This window comes from Narcine bancroftii, chromosome 6 (assembly GCF_036971445.1).
Source record: "Narcine bancroftii isolate sNarBan1 chromosome 6, sNarBan1.hap1, whole genome shotgun sequence".
In the NCBI taxonomy this organism is placed as follows: domain Eukaryota; kingdom Metazoa; phylum Chordata; class Chondrichthyes; order Torpediniformes; family Narcinidae; genus Narcine; species Narcine bancroftii.
The window spans coordinates 132,923,826-132,936,920 of record NC_091474.1 but is presented as its reverse complement, the minus strand read 5'-3'; positions in this window follow the sequence as shown (position 1 = coordinate 132,936,920).

The window sequence follows — 13,095 nt, the reverse complement described above, 5'->3', positions numbered from 1 at the left end:
TCGCTATCCTTGCCACAGCTTTTGAGTCTTGGAGTCTGCGAAACATTTCTCCAAATTTCTTAATTGATATTTCTAATATTGCTAAGAAAGCCTTGGGCTGCCCTTTGCAGTGTCTGTTTTGACACCAGTGACTGCTCCCCAGAAGTAAAATGACTTCCAGCAGTGATCACTCTTGTCAGTTTTACAAGCAGGGCCTCAGTTGGTGCTGTCTGTAAACATCAGTCACTGGGGGCTGAAGTTGTCTCCCGTTGTTGAGAGCAGGAGGGAAAATGTTGCTAGTAATTTTGTTTTGATCGTTGCATAAAATATGAACTAAAACTTTAGATCAGATGATGCGTTGTGGTTTCAAAGTCTTCCAGCTTGATTTAAATTTCCGGCATCTCTCTTGTTGGGGGTGGAATAATTGTTAAGAAAACATATGTGGTGCACTGTTAGCAAGAATCAGACACACTTAAGGTTAGAACTACAACAGGCTTTAATCCACAAAGACTTCCACAGAGCCAGGCTGGCTGCAGCTGCAGTAACTCTGAGTGAGGCTTCAGGAGGCCGGCACAGGTTTATATCCCGGAGGGTGATTGACACCCGACTGGGTGGGGCTTGATCCAGTCAGACCAACTGATTGACAGCCAGCCAGGTGTTGTCCTGTCCCCTTACACTCCTGCAGGTACAGAGGTTGCCCCCTGCAGTTGGCCGGAGGTGCACTCTTGCAGGTACAGATGTTGCCCCCTGCAGTAGGCCAGTGGTATACCACCACTACATGTTTTTAAAGGAAGAAAAAATACAGCATCTGGATGCTGTGATTTTGAGTGCAATATATGCAGCTGAGAGTGAAAATAGAAACAATATGTGCACTTTTCCAAAATTCTTCTCGCAATTAGGCTTGCAGTAGATTAGAAGTGCAATGTTCAGATTGCCTTTCAATCTGTCAGTCAAACTCTCAAAACAGTAATCAAAATTGTTGCACATTCCCAAAGATTAAAGCTGGCATATAAACTTGCAACAATGTTTTCCCATGTAGTTTTTACTCTATGTAGTTTTGGTAGAAAGTGGAAAATTACATGGAATGGATCTTAAATTACAAACACAATGCTTTTGACATCATGGGAGCGTGTCGGGCTGAAGCGGAACACGGAATCTGGAGCATGGAGGACAGAAGGGAAATGCTTATGGGGATGTTGTTAGCCTGTGTCTGGGTCCAGGACGAGATATGCAGAATCCTTGGTGAGATCATGAAATATGTTGAGGTTCTTATAAGCTCCATGCGATCTGAACAGCATGTAAGTGAAATCAGAGGACGATTCCTGCAAAGATTGTTGGCCAGCAGGCAGCAGATGGAGGTGGAAAGGCTTGCAGAGCGGAGGCGCCGCAGATGGATGCGAACGCTGCTTTTCAGTCAACTGGCCATAATCACAAATCTATCTCTATGGAGGGTGAACAGATCTCAGGGGGTTACATTCTGAAGTAAGGTCCTCACCAAATTTGATAATGACGAGTGGAGGAGACACTTCCGTATGATGTAGGGCACCTTCAACTTCGTGCTGGAACTCATTGAACCTCACCTGCAGCCTCATAGACCAGATGCGCTGCATCCATTGGTGCCAGGAATTTGACTGGCTGTAGCTCTGTGGTGGCATGCAACCCCCTTGAGTATCGATCCATCAGTCCCATCTTTGGGATAGGTGTCTGCCCTGTGTGTATGGTGGAATGGCAGGTGACAGGAGCCTTGAAGGGCGTCCTCGGTAAGTGTTTCATCTCCCTGATAAATGGAACACTCCTCCAGGAGACAGTTGACGGCTTTGTGGAAAGGGGCTACCCAATGTGTGCTGGTGCCATCCATGAGTGCATTTTTCCATTATCACCCCCAGTGAGGAAACCGCGGCCTACTACAATCGCAAAGCGTGGCATTCCGTGGTTCTGTAAGCGGTTGTTGACCATAATTTCTGGTGAGTTGCAGCCTGACTTTTTGGGTCTTTTTTGCATCTCGTTTGCCCTTGTTCAATGGTACAGGCTACTTTAATTTGTTGTTTCAGCTTCTCAGATGTGTTGGTGGATTGGCCTGGCTGCACGCATGATGCACACATGCTTGCCAACTTCCCTCTGTACAGAAAGGCAGAGGAACAGGCTGGATACCTCTTTGCACGTGACATGAGTGATAACCCATACACGCCCCTTGTGGTGACGTTGTTCATGCCTCATGGGTAAACAGGCAGGTTCATGAACTAATGGCATCATTGCAATTTTGTGCCCACAGGTGTCCAAAAATGTTGATGGAGTGGAGGTCCCACCTCATCTAGTGGGTGATGCAACATACCCCCTTAGATCATGGCTGATGAAGGGCTTCACAGAGCATTGAGTACTGGATGCAGACCAGCAAAAATTTAACAAGGCGCTGAATTCCGCTAGGATAGTGGTGGAGCATGCCTTTGGCCGTCTAAAAGGCTGCTGGCGATGCTTGTCCAAGCGTCTTGATGTTGCGACTGTCATCGTCCTTGATGTTGTGTTTACCCTCTGTATGCTGCACAATATATGTGAGCTCAACAAGGAGAACTTTTTACCCGAGTGGGCATTGGTTCGAGCAGATCCCCCTGCACCCAGTACCCAGGACTGTAACAATTCCCAACCCCCTGGAGTACAGGTCATACGCTCCGCGATTATGTTCATCCTGTAGGGGGGTGGATCTCAGGATTGCCCGTGGAATGCAGATATGTAACTCCCACCACCGCCTTCTCCTCCCCACCCCCCCCAACCCTGGCCCGAAGGCTGTGACGGGAGCCAGCTGCCTGGCCCCAGAATACAGACTCGGATTATTGCTTGATCAGAACAGTGACAAAGTAGATGAGACTTGTATGCTTTTTGAAACTTTAATAAAAAACTTGTTCAATAACACTTGTACGGTTTCATATATACCTGAGGTAGATAATGTGCCATAAACATTAAACTTATTGCAACAGACTTTCTTTGTTGAATGGAATGGAGAAAAGACAGTGCAAATCTACCCCATACAGCAGGTCAACAGATATGACCCAAAAGGAACACAAAATGTTTAAAGAACTACAACCTCCACCACCTGGCACCCACTAATCCTTCACATTAAGCATAGAGTATTGCACAATTCATGGGTTTCAAATTACCATCAAAAGTGGATAGGACTCAGGGCCGCATTAACGTGATTATAGGCAGACACACAACTCATTCCAAAAATGAGATGAATGAGGAGGGGGTGGGGAAACACTGTTGAACCCCAGCATCTCCACCCTCTCCAAGTGGCTACCACCATTATGCGATGGTGTTGAATGATATTGTGGGCCAGCATGAGGGAAAAGGTGCATGGACAGTGATCCATAGGGGTGTGGGAACTGGGATGGACAGACGGCCATTTGGGCAAAGAATTGTTGGAAGGTGGAGGACTGCCTGTTTAATGCAGCACTGAGGTACTCAAGTGCGGATGACAAGCATGTCGCTGCCTGCAGTTATCTGTCACCTTCGGACCAGTGAACAGCCTTCTCGTGGCTCCTCAAATTTTCAAGCAGCTCTCTCTGCTGCACCAGAGACAACTCTGTACATTGGCGGTCCCTCTCCACTTCCTCCTGGACCGTTGTGGATATCATGTTCTGCAGCTCCCTGGCAATAACCTGCACCTTCATTGGCCTCCTCCGCTTGCGTCTTGGAGTGGCCACTGAGGGTCAAATCATGAAAAGTGCATCAGTATTTAAATAATGTGGTTCACAATAAACAAAACCTCTTTAATGCTACTATACCTATGTCCCCTGGTGCGAGTGTTGCCTCGCTACTTCCACGGTCAGCGAGTGGTGCATTGTTGTCTTGGGAGCCCTCCAGGGCTGTGCCAGTTGAGTCATCCATGCATGGTGTTCTGCATCTCTGGTCCTTCTGCAATGCTGTTTGCAGCCTGAGATGCCTCTGGGATGAGATCCTGTGAATAAGGGCTCTCCATGGCACTGGCAATGTTTAACGGTTCTGCTGAGCAGCTGGACCCCCAGATATTGTGGCATTGCTGGAAGCACTGCCACTCCATTCTACCACTGCCACTCCTGTGGTCGTGATCAAGCATGGCATGAAATTTTTTTGAGGTTTTTCAGCTTGGTCACAACCTGAGTCTTTGTGCGGGCATGGCCATTGGCTGAGAGTGCCATTCTTTCATATGTGGGACCATCCCTCACAGTCCTCGTCAGCTCCCTCTCCTGAGATAAATTGTCCAGAAGCAGCCTGACCTCTGCATCTGACCAGTTGGAAGTCATACTTGGATATTATGTTGCAAATTGATGATAATATTAAACTGCACCGGTCACCACAAGTCTGCACACTAACTGGATTTTTTTAAAATCATGCAGAGTCGATGGCTGACGACGTCACCACAACATTATCAGCCCGCCCCCTGGCAGTCTGGCTGCTTTCAGCTACAATGGAGGATACTTGAAGAGGATTTTACACCTACTGGAGAAGGGTTAGGTAAGTAGACCTCCTGGCCCTATCTTGTCTGTGGAAAGATGGAGAATTCAAGTATGGCGAGATGGGAAGGGAATGAAATATTCTTACCAAGCAGTAGGTAATCTTGACAGTTATACACCCTGATCAATTTGAGATGTATATTAAATTCATTTGACACAATGTGGTGATTATTAATGCATTGATTTCAAATGTATTAAAAATAGTTCTCCTTCATTCAGTCATGATAAAAGTCTGTCTTTCAATACAAGTGTGGTGATATGTTTCCTCTATTGTTTATAGTTATCATTGTCGGTTGTATATATGGAGCTGGCCTGCCCATGGATGACTCATACCCTATGACTCCTCCCCTGTGGTCCTGGGCCATAAAGGTCAAGCTACCTTTCCCTTGCCGCCATTCCTATCCTGGGTTCCGGGCCAGCAAGGTTCTTCTGTGTATTAAAGCCTATCGTTTCCTCAGCTTGTCTCTGTGGTTACTGGTAGTGCCCTACAACAAGGCAGGTGTGTCATCATGATTTGCAGTTTATAGCTGGACCTAAATTAATTGGATGTCTCTGTTTTGTGTGTGTGAAACCAACTTCATGGGTCCCAAGGGTAACGAGTCTGAATGTAGCTGATTGAAGAGTTGTGTTTTATTTAAGAGTAGGGGAGTCAACAGAGGTAAAACACAGACACGTATACACACTTGCTGGTATAAATGATACACTTGCAACCACTTGCAAGTGGAAGGCTTTACAATCAAGTTTCAACATGTGATACCTGCCACTCCTTGTTATCCTTGGCAGGCACAGGCCTTATCTAACTAAAATCAAGACATTGGGCACATAATGCTTAGCTCCCAACCCTTTGTCTGCAAACACCTTAGCAATAATTTTCCACTGTTGCCCATGGTTCCCAGCCTGGGGTGAAGAGAAGGAGGAAGATGGCTCACACATGGTGGGCTTTATAGTGTCATCAGCCAGGGAGTCCAGCCCAGATATCTGAGGCAATTAAAGCGGCCATGGACCAGGAATGTGCTGACCTGTGGGCAAGGCTTGACCTTGATTGGCAGGTGAGGTAACTTCCAATGAGGTTCCTGTTGGTGAGATCACATGCCCCTCTGGAATCCACATTCCCACCAGACTCCAGATGGAGGGGTTACATGACTCTCCACAAGCCACACTACAGTCCCCTTCACTGTTTTTTTCCGCTGCTGTTTGTAATCTACTTGTGTGGAAAAATTAAGTGTAGTATGAAACCCAAGATGAAGTTTACCATCTGGTATCCATGGTATTGAATAAATATGACCAGTTTTAATTGATATTTTACCAGATGGTAATTACCACTAATTGGAATGCTTTCCTTCCTTGAAATTAATTTGGATGCAAATATTTTTAATTTAAAATGCATAATCATGCTTGAAGTGAGGTGAAAATATTAACGATGGAATCATCTAATCGCACAGGCTTACTATATCTGTAAAGTTCTCAATATCAATAAGATGGTGCAAGATTCATTTTAAATGAAGAATTATTTTAATTTGCCAAGTTTTGTTCCCTTGAGATCTGTTTATTTATTCCCATGTAAAGATGTTAATAAGAAAAGTCAAGTTCTGAACTCCTAGTGACCTGAAATTTATTACCATGAAAGCAAAATAACACATTAGTTGGAAACCATAGTCAGAGACTATGACCCACTATGTTCTTATCTTCCTTTTTGCCCACCTACGCAGCTTCCATTTAACCACACTAAGTCCATGTTCTTGCCTCTTTGTGTGTCTGTTGAACTGTCTCTCGAACAAAATGGTTGTATCTGATTTTACAATTGGCTGCATATTTTCAGATATTAACTACATTGTAAAAAAAAATCTTCAAATTGACTTTAAAATTGTTTCCTCTCAACTTAAGTTGCCTCCTTGATCTTAGCACTCATGGAAGGGAAAAAAGGGTTCAGACTACCAACCTTAACAAGGCCTTGTATTATTTTGTGTACCTATTATCACGTTATCCCTCCTCCTTCTTTGCTCCAACAGAAAACAAGCCAACCCTCTCCAATCTCTCTTCTCAAATCTCAATCCAGACAACACCCCGGTGAATCTCCCCGCCTCTCTCCAGCACAACCATATGGACCAGTATTGCACACAATGTTCAAGAGTAGACTGACCAGTGTTTTTCAAAGTAGCAACATAATACCCAAACCTTTTTTACTCCATGCCCTAACCTGTGAAGATGAGCATGGCATTTGCCATCTTCACTATCCCATTTGCCCATGTTGCCACTTTCAAGTCCTGCAATGTTCATCAACATTCCTTTGTGTCCCACTATTTATCTTGTATGTCCTACCCCCATTTCACTCTTGAAATGGCATCACTTTTCACTTTTGGGATAAAATTCCAACTGCCAATGTTCTGTTCTACTTACAACCTGATTCATATTTTGCTTCTCGCCTCTGGCTTCACAATAGTCCCAATTTTCATGTGAACTACAAATTTACAAAATATTCCTTTTACATTCGCATTACAGGTCATTAGTATGGTTTGGCAACAAGAAGCATCCCAGCTCTGATCCCTGTGGTATGCCACAGGTCACAGAATTTCAATCAGAAATGCATTGTGTCGTCTTCATCCTGTGGCTCCGATCACAAGTGAATTTTGGATCCAGTTAGCTAGCTTGCATTAGAAATTGTGTGCCTTTACATTCTAGAATAACCAATCACCTAGAATAAGCTGCCTACGTGGACCTTTAGTACGCCATTTGATGCAATGTCTTCTGCCCTGAAATCCTCCAATTAAAATATTAGAAGTATTAGTAGATTAGTTGTTGCATATTGATTATGATATAAAGTTCATGTTTCAGATTGATGATATTTCATATGAATTAGAAGGAAGAATGAAAAGGTATTACAGACAAATGACAACAGAATGATGTTGCAAATGGCATTGAAGAAACAAAAATTGGGTTTATAAGAGTTGTAAATGAGAAAATCAGTGATGTTCTGAAATTTCTGAATTCATTGGAAAGGTGGGAAGATTTTAATGCGTCAATGTTGATTCTACAAGTTCAGATAATAAAGTTTGAAAGGAATGTGGACAATAAGGTTGGTTAATTCATGACACTGCACTGAAATGAGGGCTTTGGATTCCATATTGCGAGCTAGCTAATGAAAAGGATTGTGAGAATGCTTTTAAATGGTTACCAGCATTCACACAGTTGAATAATGTGAGAATCCAAATCTAGCTACTCATTCCAAGAGCATTTCTCCAGAAATAATCATGGACATGGGTGATACATGCAAATTTTTGGTTTGGTCTGGGTATTTGTGTTTGATTGAAGGCATTGTTCAGATTAGTGAATGTCTGGAAGTGAATATGAAAATGTCAAGGCATGACATGAGGGGATGCTAAACGAGATTGCATAAATATGAGCCACAGTTTCCATATTAATTGTGAACTAGCAGTGAGTATTTGGTCTTTATGAGCTGGCCTCTCATAATTTACCAAGCCTTGTCTTGGAGTAATGAAAGTGAAAATTATTTTTTTTCCTCATCTCTCATCTAGTTTGTAATTTTTTTTTTGAATGCCGAGATTTCTGCAAGTGCTACTCTTCTAAGTGCTGTTTTTCCTTCCATCATCTTCAAAGCTTTTAACCTTTGAACTTCCAAAAACCAACTTGTTTCTGGGATGCGGATGACCCAAATTGAAGCAAGTCCCATCCTTGGTGTTGGGTATAAAGATCATGTTGTGGATAGCTCTTAAGTTAAATGATCTTCTCAGCAGCTCCTTCGTATTCTGTTGTGTGGACCACTAACCTGACAGTCTTCAGTTAGCTTGTTAACTCAACCAAGAATTTGATTTTTAGCGATACCAATTGATGAGCTAACCTATTGTTTGATCGTCGAACTAATGACAAATCATCAACTCATTGCAGCCTTTTTTCTATGATTTCCTCCCCATCCCTAATGCAAACCTTAACTGGACCTATAACACTCCATAATAGAATGAGCAAAGCTTAAAACACCTTGGATCACATGAGATACACAATTTTGGAACAGAAATCACTATTCTATGATACCCTCCTCCTTGCCAAGTTAATGCATCTTTCCAACAGGCAAACAGTAAAGAAACTCTTGTCTTTTAAAATGTGGCCAGTTCGTGAAATATTCATCTCTTAAGGTATAAAATTCAAAGAGCCAACTACTCTCATTGCCTCATACTTGTATCTGAGTCCTTGAAAGACTAGTCTGCATCACCTAATAGCCTGAATACAGTTGAGATTGTCTGATTTTGGAGGCTAAGCAGGCTCAGGACTAGTCAATACTTGGTGGGAGACTGCCTAGGTACACTAGGTTCTGTAGGTTTCTGTGAGGGGTGCAGGACAAAGTGGTGACTCCCTGTCTGCCTTAGAATAGACAAAGAATTTTGTGTATTTTATATTCTAAATGTAGTATTAAGTGACAATAATGGAACCTTTTTGATCTGTGGTAACTAGAGGTCAACATCAATGGCCTTCTTCTAAAAGTGAAGCAAATAAAATGAGTTCAGTAAGTTGAAGGAAACAAAGTGTGTCCACTTGCATTTGGAAAATGGAGACCGAAAATTATGAAAATACATGGCAAGTCAGTCAGCTCAATTTTAAACATCTGGAATCAGAAAAGAAAATAATATGTCTGGACCCTATTAAGTGCCCAGCTATTTCACCTTGTGGAATGTGGATTTTTCCCTTTCTATGAATGATCAAATATTTCACAATATTGTTTTCCAACTTGTGTTCAAGTTTCCTTTTTAGTTCAGTTTGTTTTGCTTTTCATACGCTATTCAAGGTTGTCTTTGTAAATTAAGCATCAAACTGAGAAAATACCTTGGAGTTTGGCTTGGTGCCAGATGAGATCTTAGTTTAACAGTGATGTGGGAATTGTATGAGATGTTGCAGGGGTTTCGTGGCTAAGGATTGAGCACCTAAGTAGTGAGATTCTGTTGCACGTCCAAGAAAGTAACTATGTTCTACTTTGCATCAAGAACAACCAGTGCACATTGCAGGAGAAAATGGTGTGGGATATGGATTGCGATGGTGTGGAATAGATAAGAAATGGATTGTGAGTGGGAGGACCAGTGATTGAATAGAGTACAGCAAGGAAATGGAGGTTTGGGAGGAATGGCCTGGATTTGATGGGGCATGAAGATGATTTTATCTATGATGACACTGGACCAGGTTTGGTGAAGAGCTGAAGTGGGTGTCGTGTATTTCCATAATTTCTCTTTTATTTCAGATTTGCATTAAGTCTCTTGCAGCTTCTTGAATGTTCTTTTGATTGATTTATTTTCTCTCTAATTGACCTCATGAAGATGGCTCCAGAAGTATTGTGTTGGCTGGACAACAACAGCCTTTATTACAGATATTCCATTTTTTTCCCTTCCACCTCTTGCGCTCTCGGCAATGTTAAAACACATTTGTTTTCTCACATAGAGTGCAAGAGGAAAGTCTGTGGATGATGTGAATGTAATGCAATACACAAAGGTGGTGGAGAAACTCAGCTGGTCACGCAATGTTTATAGGAAGCAAAGGGATATCAGCGACTTGCATGTCCAATTCTGATGAAGTCATTGACCTGAAATGTTGACTTTGCATCTGCCTTCAAAAATGTTGCAAAAGCTCCTACTTGTCGTACTTCCTGTTTTTATTCTGGTGAAGAGGAAATTGGAGGTGCAAGATGGAGGGTTTGGAAACTGTGAAGAGGAGGTTGAGCGAGAGATTAGTTGGCCAAGTGATTAGCAATTTGGGACTTGGTGGATTTTTCTTGGGCCGGATCCTGCAATAGTGATGGAAATGGTTACATGTTGGTCAGAACCTTCTGCACATTGGTTGTTGGAAAGGGCTGGGATTGGTGATAGTAGCAAAGCATTGAAAGGAGGATATAAATGGAACATAAGAGACTGGGCCTAGAGGAGGTGTACCTTTTAAATTAATGCCAGGTTGGACACCAATCCAGTAGTTAATGCTATTTGCATATCTTTTGATTTCCATGTACTTCAGATCCATCATACTGCACTGAGAGATGAAGGACAAAGCTGCTGGTCTCAATTTGAAACACATCGGAAGTGAACCAGCATGAGTGATAAATGTACTTGACCTTGTACTGTATGGGCCCAAGTATTTTCAGATACTTCATCATTGAGGTTCCTTCCATCATAAGTTCAGATGGAAATGTTTGATTGCACAAAGTTAAATTCTATTTTCAACATCTCATCAGACAAAATAGTCCCAAGCTGACTACAGCATGATCTGAATAACATTCTGACAAGTGCTGATAAGTGGTAGGTAATAATTAGGCCACAAAGGTGATGACCATCTCCAACAAGACAATCTAACAACAGAAATGGGAGCGATGATTAGCACAATGCCGATATAGTGCCAGCGATCGGACTGGGGTTCGAACCCTGTGCTGTCAGTAAAAAATGTGTATGTTCTCCCAGTGTTTGCGTGGGTTTCCTCCAGGTGCTCCAGTTTCTTCTTCACCATTCAAAACTTAACAGGGGTGTAGGTCAATTGGGTGTAATTAGGCAGCCTGGACTTGTGGGCCAAAAGAGCCTGTTACCGTGCTGTATGACAAAATTTTCAAAAAATTATTTGTTGATACTGAGTTCTCCATTATCAACATGTGGGGAATCCCTATTGATAAAAATACAGCTGTTGTAAAAAGAACAAGTTGGGCACCTTGTGTTGTGTCACTTGCTTTCAAAACCTCAAAGTCTTTATACAATCTGCATGGCTTGAAGCAGAAACGTGATAGAGTACTCAGAATCTGTCTGGATGAATGCAGCTGTAACAACTCCCAAGAATGTCAACACCAAATGAGACGATGTGGCCAATTTGTTTGCACCCATTTACTATGATAAGCATTACTTCTACCCTCCACCATCACAAAATTGCTTCATTATCTACCTTCTATAAGATGTTCTGGTGTTATTTGATCAGTTTACTTTTATCAGGATCTGAATGAGGATTTATTGTCATGAAGTTCACTGTTTTGCGGCAGTATCATAGTGCAAACGTACATATTACAACCATCTTCCAATATTACTATTAAAATAAAATAACAGTATCAGTGCACAAAAGTGAGGCAGTATCTTGGGTTCATTGATTATTCAGGAATCTGATGGCAGAGGGGAAGAAACGGTCCTTGTACTGCTGAGTGCTCGTCTTTAGGCTCCTTTACCTTTTTCCTGATGGTAGCAGAGTGAAGAGGGCATGGCCAGGGTGGCAGGGATTTTTGAGGATAGAGGTTGCTCTTTGAAGACACCACCTAATGTAAATGTTCTCGATGAAGTGAAGTCTGGTGCCTGTGATAACAACCCCCTGGAGTTTATTCTGGTCCTGAGAGATGGCATCTCCAAACCAGGCTGTGATGCAACCAGCCAGAATACTCTCCACGGTACACACGTAGAAGTTTATGAGAGTCTTTGGTGACATACCACATCTCCTCAGACACCTCACAAAGTAGAGCCACTGGTGAGCCTTCTTTCTGATTGCATCAATGTGGAGGCTCCATGACAAATCCTCAGAGATGTTAACACCAAAGAATTTCAAGTTCTTGACTCTCTCCACTACTGAGACCTCATTGAAGATTGGGTCATGTTCCCCTGACGTCCTTCTGAAGTTCACAATCATCTCCTTGGTTTTGCTGAAGTTGAGCGCAAGGTTGTGGTCATGACAGCATTCAATGAACTGATCTATCTCCCTCCTGTATACTTCTTCATTGCTATTTGAGATTCTGCCGACAACAGTGATGTCATCAGAGAACTTGTAGATGTCCTTGGATTTGTGCGTGTCCACACAGCCATGGGTGTATAATGAGTAGATCACATCTTTGGGGTACACTTGTGTGATGATCAATGAGGATGAAAGGACGTTTCCAATTCGTACTGTCTGTGCTTATATCATGTTATGAAGAAATGCAAGAACAGCAGGTACTCCCACAAGCTGCATACCATATTGACTTGGGAATATATTAGTTGTTCATCATTGCTGCATCAAAATCCAATCCAAATGCTGGAATTGATGACCTAACAACAGGAGGGAGGAATTTTTAAAAAAATACAGCTCCCCACCATCTTCTGAAAGATGGTTATGGACTCAAAGGAAATTTCTTAACCTTCATCAATGAGATTTCTACATAATTACTGTTTCACTATCCTTTGAATAGTGGTTAATTCAAAATTTAAATCAAGTTTGCAAAGGGATAATAAAAATTGAACCATTTAAAGAGGAAGTGTTGCCAACTAAAAACATTAACTCATGTCTTTTACACGATCTGCTCTGCATTTCCAGCAATTTCAGGTTCTGTTTCAGATTTTCACGTTTTTATTTTAACTTTTGAACTGTATTCTTTGGTACTGCAGATTACTTTTGAAGTTTGAAAATGTATTTCCATGATAATTGCAAGTTCATTTCTGATATCTGGCTTGTCTTTAAAATTTTTAATGTCAAATTTGATCTTGATCCTTTTAATTGGATTCATTTGTTTCACTTTAAAGAAAGATAAAGCTCCCCCTTTTTAAAATATATTACCCCATCTATTCCCAGTGATTGCAAAAGATAGCTGCTTATTATCTACTAATAACATATGTACTGCAGTCACAGGGTCTTGCTTATTTTT